The sequence below is a fragment of the Tamandua tetradactyla genome, unplaced genomic scaffold (genome assembly GCF_023851605.1).
Source record: "Tamandua tetradactyla isolate mTamTet1 unplaced genomic scaffold, mTamTet1.pri scaffold_65a, whole genome shotgun sequence".
NCBI classification, from domain to species: domain Eukaryota; kingdom Metazoa; phylum Chordata; class Mammalia; order Pilosa; family Myrmecophagidae; genus Tamandua; species Tamandua tetradactyla.
In genome coordinates this window covers 184,752-196,841 of record NW_027518402.1, presented here as the reverse complement: position 1 = coordinate 196,841, position 12,090 = coordinate 184,752, and positions in this window count along the sequence as shown.

Genomic DNA, 12,090 nt, shown 5'->3' with positions numbered 1-12,090 from the left:
AGAACTGTAAGCTAGCAACTTATTAAGTTCCCCTTTTTAAAAGCCATTCTGTTTCTGGTATACTGCATTCTGGCAGCTAGCAAACTAGAACAATGTTTCATGAGCACTAGAGAATAATGTATATCCTAGTGTTTTGGCATGCAATGACATATATATGTCTATTAGATCTTATACTTTTATCAAATTGTTTAAGTTCTCTATTTCCTTGCTGATCCTCTGTCTGGTTGTTCTATCTATAGAGGGTGAGGTATAAAAGTCTTCTACTATTATTATTGAAACATCAATTGTTCCCTTCAATGCTGCCAATGTTTGTCTCATACTTTGGAGCTCCTTGAAGTAACAGTGAAATTTTTAATTGCGTGTTGCATCTTTATAAGCCACAGGCTTAATTGGAAAAGTGCTGGTTGCATTTTATTCCACTTTCCTCATGAATGATTCTTGGTGGGGATCAGATATTTGTGTGCAGATGAGGGGAATCACAGCAATGAGATACCTGAATAAAAGATTCTTGCTGTTTTATGGAGTTGGGGCCTGGAGAGGGAAGGGGTAAGAGTGTAAGGAATTGAAATGAACTGAGAAATGACCCCAAGTGAAAAATATGCCACTGGGGTTCTCTCCACTCCCCATATAAAGGTTTCAGCTTTGCCAGGTTTGGGCAAGCAGGGGTCACTTTCCAGTTCCCAAGTGGCCACAGACTGCTCCTCTTCCTCCAATCCAGACCTACTTCAAGAACAAAAGAGTGTCCAAGAAGTTAGGACCAGGCTTCCAATTCATGATGCTGGCCTTCCTTCTGCCTAACAGGACATTCATAGGCTTTTGAAATCCCTCAGTTCCAGGCTGTGTTCACCATTCCAGCCTGTAAATCTGACACACTTCAAAGGAACTGAAGTCAACCAAAGGCCTTACAAGAGTGAAGCTGACCTCCAAGAAGAGATCCTGCAGACATGCCCACATCATGGATTCTGCTTCCTCTTATTCATTCTGGACTGCTGATAGTCAGAAAGCAGCCTCCCACTTCTCCTAGTCTTCCTGAAGTATGGGAGCTCATCCAACTGTCTGTTGTAAGTTCACTTCATCTCAGTGGTTTTGGAATAAGAGTTCCATAACAACCTTCACCCACTGCTTACATTTGAAATACAGGCTGCCTGTATCACCAGCAACTGGCAGAACACATAATCAAATTTGAAGTGGGCAAAGTCATGATTAATAACTTAGCATGTATCCCTGTCTTAAGTGCCAATGATACCCTTAGCAAGGTGCTGTCTAGTGTAAGGATAGATGGCTTGCCTTTGGGAGCAGGTGGCACATTAGAGCAGAAGAAGCTTAGACCTTCCCCATTTCAAAGTTTGCTTTAGGGTACTGAGTTAAGAGCTGGAAAAATATAACTTGTGGCCTCTCTGCACCGTGGAACCCTCTGATCAGAGAAAGAGTATGGATGACTTTACATGAGGGTGTTAGAAGTGTCCCTTTAAGGGCAAAGTGTCATAAAAGTGGGACCGAGGTGCAATGTCAGACCTTTTGTGTAGGGTTCTAGACAGTCCCTTGTAGCCCATGAGTTGGCCCTGAAAGCCCCTCTGGTACACTTACAGGGGCCTTGCCTGCTTTCATCTGTAGTCTCCCCTTTCCTGCCTAAACCTCCAGTGCCTTATTACAATGCAGTTTTTGTTTTCTTCTCTTGTGTGCCAAGCCTTGTACATTTTATGAAGGCTTAACTCCAACCATATCCATGTTGGATTCTGCTGGCACACTGAAAGATTATTAGGGCAGGGCTAGTCCCCTCCTAAAATGTCATCTAGGGCCCTAATACAAGCTGTCAGTACTGGCTGCTACTCTTTGGGTGCAGGCATTTGGCAGCCCTTGCACTGCCCTCAGCTTCTCAGACACCTGGTGTCCTTGTTTAATGTGGAAAATGACTGAACATTCCAGTTCCACCACTGGATATTTGTCAATCCAGAAGCACTCAGGAAGACCACCTTGGAGGGCTTGTGAAGGAGGAAATGGAGACTCCTATTCCCAGATTGCATAATGCCAATGACTTTTTCTCCCTGGATGGCCATGTGGCTATTTCTCATCAGTTCATGCACGCTGCTTATCCCTCTCCAAAAAGTTACCTATGATAGAGGTACCATCCACTGACTGCTGCAAATGTGGTGGAAATACTCCTGCATTCTGGGAGAATTGTTGGAGTACAGCAGAGTCATCTATGAGAATGGGAGCAAAAGAGTAATATCAAAGCTGGTTGGGTACTTCTTTTCTTTGAAACTTGTTTGTATTTTACAGGGGAATTATGGAGTACAGCAAGGGGGTGAGGGGCACCTGACAAAGATTCCTGCTTTCTCTTCATTGAGCTTCCATCTCCCCCCTACCATCACTACTGTCAAGGAAGGACTAAGGTGCCCTCTCCAGGTAGTTCCTTCTTACTGAAAGTTTGAATTGAAATAGACAGCTTCTAGACAAAGGGAAAGAAGCTTATTGGACTCTTCAAGTACTGACTGTAGGGTGTAGTTTGTGGAGCTACTCTTGCAGACATAGTAAACACCTCAATAAAAGGAAGAATATCTCAGAGGAGCTATTCTACACTGCCATGGTCCCATGGGGCAGAGTCAAGAGCCACAGAGGATCATTCCAAGATCTGAAATCTAAAGGTATTTTATCTACTAGGTTTCAAACTGGCTTGTGACCGATGATCCCTTTGTTTCTTCCAATATCTCCCTTTTGCAAATAGAGTGACTATTCTATTCTTTTTCCATTATTTTACTTGGGAAAAAGATTACTTCTTTTCTGTATTCCCTGGTCCACATGTGAAGATATAATTTGTTCCCAGGATGGATCATATCCAGTAATGCCTGATTTAGGTAATTTAGATGTATTGGGGGTCTCATTGAGCTAATGATGTTTATTTGAGTTTTTGGATTTCAGAGTTGATGCTTTTATAGGTTAAATCTTTTCCAGATGCAAGGTTGGCATAAGTGTATGCAAATGTGAAATGGACATGAATTTTGGGAGGTCAGAATGCAGATGTAGTGAGTTGCATGTTGTCACCAAAAATTCTTATCTGCTGACAACCTGTTAATAAGAACCATATATGGCAAAGGAAGTGATCATTTTAAATCCAATAGTGGAGCATCCTTATAACAGAGAGAAAAGAGGTGAAAGACAGAGACCCCTTTGAAGATGTACATTAAAATCTGTGCAAGGAACAACTCACCAGATCCCTCTAACTGTCTGCACTCTGAGAGTTTCAGAGATACTTTCAATGATCACTAAATAGATCAGGGTTTCTTTCATTTACATGTTGTCTAGATTCCATTTCAAGACAAATCTAACAGGTGGCAGTATTCACTTAAGATTTTTTAACTCAAATATAATTTGCATAGCATAAAATTCAGCCTTTTAAAGTATACAACTCTGGGTTGCTCAATCAGCACCTCTATCAAATCCAAGAATATTTTCATCACCTCAAAGAGAAACTCTACCCATAGCAATTCCTTACCCCCACTTTTTCCCCCTCATCTCCTAATGATCTGTAATCTTTTATCTGTCTTTATGTTTTTACTTACTCAGCACACTTCATGTACTCACAATCACTCCTCCATGGACTTTGTTTCTTGCTTCTTTCATGAAGCATAATATTTTCAGTTTCATCCCTGTTTTAGCAAGTACCAATACTTTATCACCTTTTTTGCTTGATAATTTTCCATTGTATGATTTACAGCATTTTAAAAATCATTTCTTCAGGTGATTAACATTTCGGTTGTTTGCACATTTTTTGGTGTTATGAATAATGCTACCACTCATATTCTTGCACCAGTTTTATGCAAAAGGATGAATTTACTTTATCATAATATTATTCAAATATTTACATAATAAAATTCGGTATAAAGCCCTTATGTTTATGTCCTTGATATCATCATAATAATCAAGTAAGTTCATGCATTAAAATTATTACATTCAACAAATATTTGTTGATGATTTATTCTATGTCCAGGGACCCATAGATTCAGTATCCAACAAAAAGACAAACTGAATTCCTGCCTACCCATCCTGCACTAGGCTTCAGTTAGGAGAATAAATGAGTGAAGGAAGAGACACCTATTCTCTTTCTATCTTTGGGTTACTTTTTGTTCATATAGCTTTTCTTTCTTTCATATCCTCAAGTGAGGAATTAGATCACTGATTTTTAGATCTCTTTTCCTCTCTAATCTACACATTCATTACTATAAACTCCCTTCTAAGCACCTCTTTTCAATGTATATTTATCTCAAAATTTATCATATTTATCTTAAAAATGCTTATTTCTCTTGAGATTTTCTGTTTGACCTATGTGTTTTTTAGAAGCGTGTTGTTTACTTTCCAGATATATTGGGATTTTCCAGCTTTCATGCTGTTTTACTTTTTGTTTAATTCCACTGTCATCTGAGGGCATACTGTGTATGATTTTCATTCTTTAAAATATGTACAGATGTGTTTTCTGATCCTGGGAATATTTTATAATTTAGTCGGTGCTCCAAATGAGATTGAGAGAAATGCTTCCTCCACTGTTGTAGGAAATATTCTATAAATGTGAATTAAAACCAGTAGATTGATGGTGCTGTCCAGTTCAGCTCTCTCATGATTTTATTCCTGCTGGATAGTCAGTTAATGAGAGAGGAGCAGTGAAGTCTCCAATACTAACTGTGGATTTGGCTTTTGCTCCTTGCAGTGCTATCCTTTTTTGTCTTAGGCAAATTTTTGTTTTCTTGTTAGGTACATACATATCAAGTACTATTGTGTCTTCTTAGAGAATTGACCCCTTTTGTCAATATGTAACATCACCCTTTCTCTTTGATAGTTTTGCTTCATCTGAATTCTGCTTTGTTAAATTCATATAGCTACTCCTGCTTTTTTTGAATTACTGTTTACAGGGTATAGTTATTTCAATTCCTTTATTTTTGTTCTATCTGCATTTATAGTTAAGGTGGATTCTAACATCCCCAAGTAGTTTCAGTGTACAGCAACCACAGTGAACCCAGAGGCTAGTGATAATCCACCACAGGGGGGTGGCTAAGGAACTGAGAGGCAGAAAGCTGGAGTTTGGCACAAAGGCATGGAGCCCATAGGATTGAGCAAGGGGCTAGGAAGTAAGCCAGATCATGTTTCTTGGGTGCACCAATCTCACCAGTGCAGCCCCTTGACCAATGACTCACAACACCCCACACACCCAAACCCCAAAACCCACTTCCATTCCACACACTCCAGGTGCCCCCACCCAACCAGCCCCCAGTGCACGCACTTGCTCCCCTGCACCCCAAATGCAGCACAGTCCACCTCTCCTGCACCTCTCCCAAGTACTATATCCCCTTCCCTGTTACCAGCTTATAAAGGCTGTGGTTGCACTAACATACATACTCGGGCTACCCCTGCTTCCCTGCTCATAGTATTGCACATCCTCATCATGCTCCTCTGAACTTTGCACATCAGTTTATGGCACTTCTAGACCCATGCATGTGCACAGGCCCCAATCACATCATTCAGCTCTGGGAACCTCATTTTATAGCAGAACTAGGACCATGCATGTGCACGGCCGGCATCAGCCACACTTCCCAGTTCTGAGAAAGTGCTGACCTGTGTAATTGGATCGCAACAACACCCAATCCATGAAGGCATAATGCCAACCTGCTGCCACAGCTCTACATTTGCACACAAAGGGCCCCATGCCTTAGACCAACACACACAAGGGTTATGCCCCCCAGACCAGTGTAACTGCACAGCTGCATCCTCCCTGGACACTGGGTGCCCACATTCACAAGCATCAGCATAAGATCCCCAACGTGAACCTATACCTGCCCTGAAACAAATCACCACACTGAGTGCCCCACACGATACCTTGCTTTCTGCTGTACAAACATCCCACAAACACAAGGCCTTAGGCTACTGAAATAAATCAACTTCCTTAGTAAATCAATCAAGACATTTACATGCCACAAAGACAGTAGATCACTAAGCTTATCATGATGCAGACAGATATACCCCTGCCTAATGACCAAATTAAAATACCTGAGGAGACAGACATTGGAACAATTAATTAAAGATGTTGATACAACTCTACTTAATGAAATAAGTGGGATAGCAAATAACATAAAGGAGACCAAAAAGACAGTAGAAGAGCATAAAGAGGAATTTGAAAGTATAAATAGAAAAATAGCAGATAACACAAGGATTAGTCTGTTGACCAAATAAAATACATACTAGAGGCACACAACATAAGTTTTGAAGAGATGGAAGAAAGAATAAGTGATATAGAGGGCAAGATAACTGACTTTGAAAACTCACAACAGCAAATGGCAAAAGATGAAACAATTGAATGGAAACTCAGGGAAATGACAGACAAAACAAAATTCACAAATATGAGAATCATTGGTGTCCCAGAAGAAGAAGAGAGGAGTAAAGAGCTAGGGAGAGTATTTGAGGATGTAATGGGGGGAAACTTCCCAACCCTCATAAAGTACAGAAATATACAAGTCAAAGAAGCCCAATGAACACCAAACAGAATAAATCCAAATAGGTCTTCCATAAGACACATACTAATCAATCTGTGAAATGTTGAAGAGAAGCAGAAAATCCTGAAAGTGGCAAGAGAAAAACAACATACTACATACAAGGGAAACCAAATAAGGTTGAGTTTAGACTACTTAACTAGCACCCTGAAGATGAGAAAGTAGTGGTGTGATATATTTAAGATCTTGAAAGAGAAAGACTTCCAGCCAAGAATCCTGTACCCAGCCAAATTGTCCTTCAAAACTGAGGAAGAGATTAAAATTTTAACAAAGAAGTCCTGAAAGAATTTGTCAACAAGAGATTGGTCTTACAAGAAATACTAAAAGGAATTCTGCTGGCTGAAAAAAAGACATGAAAAGGAGGTCTGTAGGAGGGTGCAGAATTGAAGAGTACCACAAAGGGTAATTTAAAGAATGCAAAGAGAAACAGGGAAAAATATATAGATCTGACAAACAAAATAAAAATATAAGTGGTGGAATCAAGCAACCCCTTTTCAGTATTATCTTTGAATGTTAATGGACTAAACTTACCAATTAAAAGATACAGATCAGCAGAATGTATTAAGAAACATAATATAGCTTTATGTTGCTTACAGGAGACTCATCTTAGACACAAGGTTACAAAAAGATTGAAAGTGCAAGGATGGAAAAAGATTTTCCATGAAGGTTGTAACCAAAAGAAAGCAGGAGTAGCTACCTAGCTGAAGAGTCAGTTAAAGAAAAAAAATTCCATTCAGAATAACAACTAAAAGAATCAAGTACTTAAGCATGAATTTAACTAAGTATGTAAAGTTGTAAACAGAAAACTTGTAAATAGAAAACTACCTAAGATTGCTAAAAGAAATCAAAGGAGATCTACATAGGTGGAAAGACATTCCCTACTCATGGATAGGAAGGCTAAATATAGTTAGGAAGTCAATTTTCCTCAAATTGATGTACAGATTCAACAAAGTACCAATCAAAATTCCAACAACCTACTTTGACGATTTGGAAAAGTTAATTACCAAACTCATCTGGAAGGGACAGAGAACCTGAATAGCTAAAAGCATTCTAAAAAGGAATAAAGTGGGATAGACCAAGGGGGCTTATGTATGTGCGGCAGTCATGCCCGGTGTCTGTGACCCAGTGTTCAGAGGTGGATGTGACTCTGATATGCTGCAAGCACTCATGCAATGCACCAATGGCTCTGATCATCCCAATAATTACATGACATACACCAGTAGCCCTGTCAGTGTCTCTCATGGCTCTTGGGAGTTGGGGTCACCAAGAGCAAAGCTAGGTGGGGCCATTCTGGCACTGAGCCTTGTGGGGGTAGAAAAGTGTAGAAAGCTTGGAGACAAGAGAGGTGGTGGTAAGGTTACTACCAGTATCTCTTCACTTCACTCACTTCAAAGTTCCCAGATGTCACCTGCAGATGACAGGGTGGACCTGGGGCAACAACACTGTTGAATCTGGGCAGATAAGGAAGTCAGGCTGTTCCTCTTCCTCCTCCTTCCCCTTGTGCTTGCAGTCAAGGTCCCTGAATGGGATGTCCTGTCTATCCCTAACTGAACATGTGGCTGGTGTTTGAGTGGCTGTGAGGGAGCCCAGAGAGGTGGGCCCTACTGAAAGGGTTGAGTCAGTTTTTGGAGTCAATTACTGTCATAAAGGCATCCCCCTGGCATTCAGTGAATCCATCACATTTTACAGATGAGCCACCAGCACTAACAGCTCAAGATCACACATCCCAGCTACAAACATGGGACTCAGAGCCACTGTTTTAACCTGTCACTGACATTCCCATTTATTGTTAGAGATCTTGTCCTTAGTGATGTGCACTCAGACAGGCAGGCCTCCTCTTTAGGTACCATCATCTTCTCTGCATTTATCCCTGACACACACTCAGGAGGTTTGGTTACTGACCCTATTTTGAATTCAAAGAACTTGAGGCTCTGAACAAAGTGGATGTTGTCCTGTCTGCGACAGGGTTGTTACATGGTCAACTGTGGGTTTGGCCCAGCTGTGTGTTTGAGTCCAGGTCAACCTGACCCTGAAGCTGTGCTTTGTACAAATGCCTAGACAGGGTGTCTACTGAGACCACTCTTGTAAATCCAAATGGTGAGTGTGAATTACAGGGATGAACAGTGCAGAAAAGGGTAGTTCTCAGGTTGTCAAAAGCTTGGAGTACCCCCAGAGTGAAGAAAACTGTAGAAACATAAGACAAAAGTGTCCAGTGGGCATGCTGGGCAGGGCATTTGGAGCAGATCATGCAGGGTGGTGAATGTTGTGCAATAGAGTAATGACTCATTGTTTGTCTGGGAGTGAACAAGGGACCATTATTCTAGACATCAGCAATTCAGAGCCGTAGGAAACTCATTGGTCACACGCCCACCACTTTGTGGCTCCTGAGCATCAGCCAGTGATGAGGCTGGTTGTCATAGGGTCCTCTTTGTACATTTTGGATACTATAGTGACTATCTATCTCCTTCCAGTGTTGGCCTGCTGGCTACTAGCCTGGAGCTGGCTTCCTATGAAAGTAGCCCTGAAGGAGACTTCATAATCCACAGAAGGTTGTGGATGGACCAATGGGATGCTCATGGTCCACCCATACCGACCAGGATGCTAATCTGATTGATGCTGCTGTTCTTGTCTAAGTCATTCCAGAAGATGTAGAATCACCCTCATCCCCTTCTGGTTGAAGGGCAGCAGTGAGGAGATGTGATGCAAAATCCTAAAGAATGAATATGAGCATGCCAGGCAGCAATAAACAAGGTGAAGACCCAGAGGAGAAGATGCTGTTTGAGTCCCAGGAGTTGCATCTGGAGAAGAGGGAGCTGTGGAGGTCAGGAAGAGGAGGTGTAGGTAGAGGATGAACTAATGCCTGATTCTCTTGGAATTACAGTGTGATCAACTCCTGAACTGTAGGGACAAGGAGGTTAGCAGAAGCTGTGGAGCTGCAACCAGCTCTAAGTAGTTTTTAAAGCTTTTTTCTGGAGCTGGGACTTCTTGTCCCTTTTGGTGATTGCAGAAAAGGGAATGCTGACATACAAAAGAGAAAGGTTGAGCGAGAGCTGTAAGGGGCAGGGATTGACAGTCACCTTCTTTTCCTGGCTTCAGGAAACTCTAGGACAAGGATCATATTGATTTTCTCCCAACCACAACCAGAGGAGGCAGCCAAGTGCAGACTGACCATTTGGGCTGTAGTCCTGAGGCTCAGAAAAATGTTGTGCTTGAGTTGGTCACTGGGTGAGATATAAGGTCAGCTTTGGTTTTCTGATGGCTGGATGGAAGGATCAGTTTAATATGAGTGCCTCCCCCAGGGATATGGCAAACTTCCCTCTATAATCACTGCAATCTCTTCTTTGGGGTCTCTGCTAAGTGCTGTCAATCAACAGTATCCCATTCACCCCACTTGTCTGAAAGATCATTAAGCATCATGCTATTACACAGAGATATAAAGTGGAGCTTGATCAGTTGATCTAGTCTAATTACAGGTTTGTTCAGGCTGGTCAGCTGCCTGACTGAGCACATGTTTAACCCTGGGTTTCCCTGAAACTCAGGTAGCCCACATTTGCCTGCCCTGGACCAGGAGCTCACTTAACATACAAAACCTTGTTTTGATCAGCAGGTAATTGGCAATGAAACATTTTCTGGCCAAATGGGATGGGGTCTTCAGCTACAGAGACAAATGGTAGCTATGGGATAGAATGGAAGCTGTGAGGCTGCCAGGGCCACACCTCAGGTTTCCTTTCCCAGTCATCACAACAGTTAGCAATCTGGTTCCCAAGCTGTCTTCAGTCAACAGGTCTGATGTTGACCAAGGGGGGCACCAGGGAGAGCTAGCATCTTCTATCACCTGTTTCCTGTCTTGGCTATGACTCTCTGTCTTGCTGAACTACTTCATGGTGCCTCAAATTGCTGGGTGGACACAAGAGCACCATGACAGCAGACTAATTGGAAATGCAGAATGGCAGAGACTACTTTGTATTCCTGGGAACAGAGGGAAGGAAGAGGCTGCTACTGAGGCCTGGGTGGTCTTACTGGGTGGGATGGGCACCACTGGGGGCACTAGTCACTTGCACTCCTATCCAGGCTCTACCTGTTTTCAGAGCTGACTTTAGACATCTTATCTTCTTGGAAGCTGTCCTTCATCCCACATGAAACTCCACCCTCCAAAGAGGCAGACCTTCCCTTCTTCTTTTCATCCAATTCTCCACAAATGTAAGAGGAAGATGCAGGGAGGCTAGTGTTCTCATGCCCAGGGGGTCTCTTATTTCCACCACCCACTCTGTCAGGGTCAGATTCATGTGTCATCTTGGCCAGGTGGTGGTGCCCAGTTGTCTGGTCAGGCAAGTGCTGGCCTGTCTGCTGCTATAAGGACATTTTATGGACTTAAATCATGATCACATTGGCTGCATCCACAGCTGATTGCATTGTACTCAGCTAAGGGGGGTATCTTCTGCAATGAGTGTGCTTAATCTAATCACAAGGAGGCTTTAAAGGAGAACTCAGAAGAGACAGTCACTCTTTCTGCTTCATCCAGCCAGTCTCTCCTGAGAGTTCACTGAGGACCATCATTTGACTTGCCAACTTGTGGCCAGTCCTACAGATCTTGGGCCCTTACATCTCCATAGTTGCCAAGCCAGCCTCTCCTGAGTTTGTTGAGGACCTTAACTGGAGTTGACAGTTTGCAGTCTACAGATCTTAGACTTTATAATCCCATAGTTAAATGAGACACTTTTATAAAATTTATATTTACAGATATCTTCTGCTGATTCTGTTTCTCTAGACAATCCTGGATAATACAGCTTGGTACCAAGAGTGGTTATTAAGAAATAGAATTTTAAAAATGGGTTTTTATGATTGCTTTTATGTACTGACTAGACCCAAAGGCACAATGACTCTGTTTCCCATAATCAGAATAACACTGCCAATCCATTGGGTGAGCTGGCAAAAGAGGTAATCAAAATATAACCATTCAATTCTGCAAATTGTTTGCTTACATGGAGCCAGGGTCTGGTAGATAAAGTTTTTGACACTTTACATAGTTTTGTGGAATTAGGAGGTATAGAGACATTGGCTGGTTGTTAGATATGCTGTATGCATTGATGAGAGAAAGGGAGGAGCTGAAGGTTTCAAGTGAGAAAGTTATGTGCTGTCTAATAGACATAAAAGTTTCTATGAGTTCCCTGAAGGAAAATCTTATTTCCTGTAGCTGTAGACATGAGAGCTGAAAGTCAGACCAAGAGTCTCATTATTAGAGTAGCAATTTTACAATGTAAGCTGAAATTTGAACTTGCATGGTGTCTGCCTTTAAAGTGAAGGCATTGATTGGAAAGGAGTGAGATCCTAAAAAATGGGATAGTGACTTATGAAGGCTGCAGAGAGATCAAGCTGAATCTTTTCTAGATAACCCTGCAATAATCTCCTCTGAGGACGTAGCTGCTCCACCTCTAGTCTGCCCTAAGGAGTTGGCCACCCAATCTCTACTTGAAAGGATTAACCATGGAGTAAGTAATCCTGTTTTAACAGATGAAACTGCAAATGAAAATCATGAAACAGTTGGCTTGGAAAA